A 5,692-nucleotide genomic window follows, 5' to 3' on the forward strand; every position below is an offset into this window, starting at 1 on the left:
GAAAGTGAGCTGTGATGGGTTAAATATGTCAAGTTTGTTGCTTGTGTTTTTCAAGTATTCTACACACTTACTTTCTGTTTACTTGTTCTCCCAATTATGGAGAGAGGGTCGTAGAAATCTCTAACTATTATTGTAGATCTGTGTATTTCTCCCTGAAATTTTAAAAGTGTTTTTTGAGACAGGGTCTCCCTCTGTCGCCCAGACTGTAGTGCAGTAGCACAATCTCGGCTTACTGCAATCTCCACCTCCCAGGCTCAAGCGATTCTCCTGCCTCAGCCTCCCGAGTAGCTGGGTTTACAGGTGTGCACCACTACTGCCTGGCTAATTTTTGTATTTTTAGTAGAGACAGGGTTTCACCATGTTGGTCAGGCTGGTCTTACTCTTGACCTCAGGTGATCCGCCCACCTTGGCCTTCCAAAGTGCTGGGATTATAGGCGTGAGCCAGTGTGCCCGGCTGTCCCTGCAATTATCTCAGTTTTCATTTCATATGTCTTTAAGCTCTGTTAGTGTGTGCCTAAACATTTAGCATTATTCGGTCCTTTTCATGAATTGATGCTTTTATCATTATGACATGATCTTCTTTTTCCCTTGTGCTATTTTCTCTGAAATCTGCTTTATCTGGTACTAATATAGCCACTCCATCTTTCTTTTGACTTGCATGGTGTATCTTTCTCCATTATTTTACTTTTAACTCCTTGTGTTTATATATATAAAGTAGTGTCTCTTATAGGCAGCATATAGTTGAATCTTATTTATTTTTTGTCATTGAGACAGAGTCTTTGTCACCCAGGCTGGAGTGCAGTAGTGCCATCTCAGCTCACTGCAATCTCTGCCTCCTGGGTTCAAACGATTCTCCTGCCTCATCCTCCCCAGTAGCTGGAATTACAGGCATGTGCCACCATACCCAGCTAATTTTTGTATTTTTGGTAGAGATGCGGTTTTGCCATGTTGGCCAGGCTGGTCTCGGACTCCCAACCTCAAGTGATCTGCCCACTTCGGCCTCTCAAAATGCTGGGATTACAGGCATGAGCCACCATGCAAGGTCCTGAATCTTGTTTTTTAATCCAATCTGAAAATCTTTGCCTTTGATTTAGGGTGTTTAGACCATTTACATTTAAAGTAATTGCTGAAATGATTTTATTAACTCTGTCATCTTGCCCTCTGTTTGGTATTGACCCATGTTTCTTTATTCCTTTTTTCTTCTCTTCTGTCTTCCTTTGGTTTAACTGAATACTTTTTATGATTCTGTTTTACCTTCTTGTTGACTTATTAGCTATAACTGTTCTGGTACTTAAGTGATAAATTATAAATTTTATTTGTTTATTTATTCATTTATTGAGACAGGGTCTTATTCTGTCACCCAGGCTGGAGTGCAGTGGCTCTATCTGGGCTCACTGCAACCTCTGTCTCCCAGGCTCAAGCTATTCTCATGCCTCAGCCTCTTGAGTAGCTGGGATTACAGGCACCTATCACCATGCACGGCTAATTTTTGTATTTTTGGTAAACATGAGGTTTCACCTTGTTGGCCAGGGTAGTCTCAAACTCTTGACCTCAAGTGATCCACCTGCCTTAGCCTTCCAAAGTACTGGGATTACAGGCCTGAGTCACTGTGTCTGGCCAACTCTAAATTTTAGGGTTTATAGTATACATCTTTAACTTACCACTATCTACTTTTAAATAATATTATACCATTCATGTATAGTATTACAATAGTATACTTTCATTTCTTCCTTCTTAGTCTTTTTTTTTTTTTTTTGAACTCTGAACCTTTTATTGGCCTCCTGCTCCCCAAAGGGTACCCTGCTTCTGCTGGCTTAATGCCTCAGAACTTTGGTGTCGTTGGTCTCAGACACCACTTTGCCATCCACTCTCTGGTGGTTGGTGGTCTTTTGGATGGTTTGCATGGAGTTGCTGCTGTACAGGGCATCACCAAGATTGAAGTCCTCGCCATCTTCCAGGAGGCAGCGCTAGGTGGCGATCTCAGCCTCCAGCTTGACCTTGATGTTCAGCAGGGCCTCCTACTCCTGGCCCTGCTGTCCCTCTGCCCAGGTCTGTGCCAGCTCTGACTCCAGGTGCAGCAGGATCCTGTTGAGTTGTTCCATCTGTAGGATGTAGCGGGCCTCCACCTCCCTCAGGCTGTTCTCCAAGCTGGCCTCCAGATTTCTCATGGAGTCCAGGTTAGTTTCCAAGGACTGGACTATACATCTCAGCTCTGTGAGCGTCGTCTCAGCAGCTCCAACCTTGGCAGACTGCGTGGTGACCACTGTGGTGCCCTCCTCAATCTGCTGAGACCAGCACTTGTCCAGCTCCTCTCGGTTCTTCTGAGCCAGCTTGTCACATTGAGCCTAGATGTCTACCATGATCTTGGCGAAGTCCTGAGATTTGGGGGCACCTACCTCCATGGTCAACCCAGAGCTGGCAGTCTGGGCTTGTAGGCCTTTTACTTCCTCTTCGTAGTTCTTTTTCATGAAGAGCAGCTCCTTCTTGAGAGCCTCGATCTCTGTTTCCAGCTGCAGCCAAGTGACACTGGTGTCTTCGACGACCTTGTGGTGCCCATGGTTGTCGCTCTCCACAGACCGACGCGTGGCCAGTTCTCTTATACTTGTTTCTAAAGTCATCAGCAGCCAGACAGGCATTGTCAATCTGCAGAACGATGCAGGCATTGTCCACAGTATCTGAAGATCTGAGCCCTGAGGTCCTTGATAGTCTGGAAGTAATGGCTCCAGTCTCTTGACCTGGGGTCCCTTCTTCTCCAAGTGCTCCCGGATTTTGCTCTCCAGCCTCCTGTTCTCGGTCTCCAGGCTCCTCACTCTGTCTGGATAGGAGGCCAGACAGTCGTTCAGGCTTTGCATGTTCTCCTTCTCATTCTGGATGCCTCCCATTCCTGCCAGATTCCCGGCCATCCCCACGGCCAGGCCCCCAGACACTATGCCACCCTGGAAGCTGGTGGAGCGGGACATGGAGATCCGGGAACCAGCCCCCGGCACCTGCATAGATGCTGGTGGCGCCTGGACAGAGCCCAGAGACTGGTAGTTGGTGCAGAAAGTGGAGTGAGTGGTGAAGCTCATGCTGTTCTGGGAGGAGGGCAAGAGGACAGGACTCAGGCTTTGCCGACGACCCTTTCTTAGTGTTAATGCTACTATTGTCAAACGTTTTGTTTTTATATATGTTATATTTTCCACAATGCATTTTTAGATAGTCATGTATCTTTAAAATATATTTAAATAATAATAAAATAGTATATATTTACTCATTTAATGAACCATACATGGTGCTCTTTATTCCTTTGTGTAGATCTGAATTTCTGCCTGTTACCAGGTTTGTTTTTTTTTTTTAAGTCAAAAGAACTTTTTATTATGGAAAATTTCAGAGTAGATAAAAGTAGAACAGTATAGTGAATAATGTATCTATTACCTACTTCCAGTGATTACCAACACTTTTGTACTTTTTATATTTTCTGGCATGTGCATGTTTTATATATTAAAACAAATACAAAACAATTATGAAAATAAAATACCATGTGCCTAAGCCATACTGCAGAACTATGGGGATAAATCCTTGGGGTCTGAGCCCAGGAATCTGCATTTTAACAAACTTCTGCTCCAGTTGATATAATTTTACTTCTGCCTGAGGACTTTCTTTAATATTTTTTGTGTTGCATATGTGCTAGTGAAGATGTCTTTCAGCTTTTGTGCATCTGAAAAGTCTTTATTTCATCCTTATTTCAAAAAGATAACTATCACTGTGTATAGAATTTTAGGTTAATACATTTTCAACTTCAATTTGTTAAAGATGTTACTCAACTTTCTTCTGGCTTGCATTGTTTATCACAAATAATCTGCTCTTCTTATCTTTGTTGTTCTTTGTAGATATGTCTTTTTTTTCCTCTGACTGTTTTTACCTTTTGCCCTTTATCTCTGGTTCTGATCAATTTTATTATGATGTGCATTGATGTAGAAACCCAAGGTCACAAAGGTTTAGTCCTTTATATTTTCTTCTAAGAGTTTTATAATTTTAATTCTTATATTTCAGTCTATGATATATTTCGAGTACATTTTTGTGTATTATGTGAAGAAAGATCTAATTTCATCCTTTTGCATATGGATATGCAATTGTCTTAGCACCATTTGTTGAAAAGACTGTTCTTTCACCCTTGTGGAAAATCAGTTGATTGTAAATAAGGGTTTATTTTTCGACTCTGAATTCTAATCCATTTATATATATGTGTGTGTCTATCCCTATGCCAGTGCCACATTGTCTTAATTTCTGTATCATTGTAGTAAGTTTTAAAGTAAGGAAGTGAAATTCCTCCAAATTTGTTCTTTTATTCAAGATTGTTTTGTTTACTCTGAGGCACTTTAAATTTCCACATGAATTTTATCACCTTGTCAATTTCTGCAAAGAAGCCAGCTAGGATTTTAATAGAGATTATGTTGAATCTATAGATCAATTTAAAAATATAGATTCTATCTTTTTATTTACTTTCTCTCTATGAGGAGACATTATCATCATATCTTCCTTTATTTATTTAGTCATGGTTTTCTTTAGTTTTTAAAATATATTTATAATGGCTGCTTTGAAATCAGTTAGATCTGACACCTGTGCCTTCTCACAGATAATTTCTGTTGTCTTCTCTTTTTTTTTTTTCTTCCTGCTTATGGTTTATACTTTACTGGTTGTTGTTGTTTGGCATGAGTCACAATTTTGTTAAAAAAACAGACTTTTAGATATTGTAGCAATTTTGCATACTGATTTTTCCCTTCCCTTCTTCCTTCCTAGGCTTGTTGCTATTTGCTTATTTATTTATTTAGTAGGTTGACTGTACTATTTTAGTGCAGTCTATTTCCCTCATAGTAGGAAGCTCCTGATGTCATTCTTCAGAGGACACAGCCTTGATCACATGCACAGTCACCCTGGGATGACAGTAGTTTAGCAGGGCACTTTCAACTGTCTCTTTCCTTAATCTTTCTGTTAAGCTATCTGCCTTTGTTTGAATCACAAGCAGCTCTTAGGCTGTAGTAATTACGAATCGAATTCTTTGTTGTGTTCAATAGTACCCTATGGATTAATTTCTCCACTATTTGAGCCTATTAAATTCAGACACATTTGCAGGGATAGTTTTTGAAGTCAGTCTTTGAGGTTTGTTCTGATTCTAGGAGGGTTCTTCTTAGCTATCTCTTTTTTCAGTCTTCTCTGGTAAACTAGCTGGTCTATAATTTAGCTTGCTGCTCTCATGGAGCTACTGCTTCCTCTTAATTGCTTACTACCAAACTCTCCATTGTTTTTGAGAGTGGTCTCAGGCTTGAACCCCCTGACACTGTGCTCCAAATAAAGTCAGTTTCTTTGGGGAGAGTTTCAGAGTTCTCTGTCCTTATGGCCTGACTCTCCCACTAGGAAAAATCTCTAAGTACCTGCTTCAGACCTGAGGGTAGGGACAGTGGGCCACTTTCCTTGGAGAAGCACCCTTGCTTTATGAGTGGGTTGGTGGATATGGGTGGTAGTCTCTGGTCTTCTCACCTTCTCTCTCCCAACATAAAACCTACCATGTGAGCAAATGAGGGCCAGGACATTAATGGGCCCAATATTCTCAGATTGCCATGACTATGGCAGCATCACCTTCCTATGAGTGAAGAAGGAGAGCCTCTGACTTTTTGGGTGGGTTAACCTATAATTTAGCCTCTGTAATGAAGAA

General features: G+C 41.1%; 1 pseudogene; it reads right to left on the reverse strand.

The window, feature by feature from the left end:
* Positions 1–1,814: 1,814 nt before the first annotated feature.
* Positions 1,815–3,068, reverse strand: LOC105507900 (annotated as a pseudogene).
* Between the last annotated feature and the right edge of the window lie 2,624 nt (positions 3,069–5,692).

The sequence above is a fragment of the Colobus angolensis genome, unplaced genomic scaffold (genome assembly GCF_000951035.1).
Source record: "Colobus angolensis palliatus isolate OR3802 unplaced genomic scaffold, Cang.pa_1.0 Scaffold155, whole genome shotgun sequence".
NCBI classification, from domain to species: Eukaryota; Metazoa; Chordata; class Mammalia; order Primates; family Cercopithecidae; genus Colobus; species Colobus angolensis.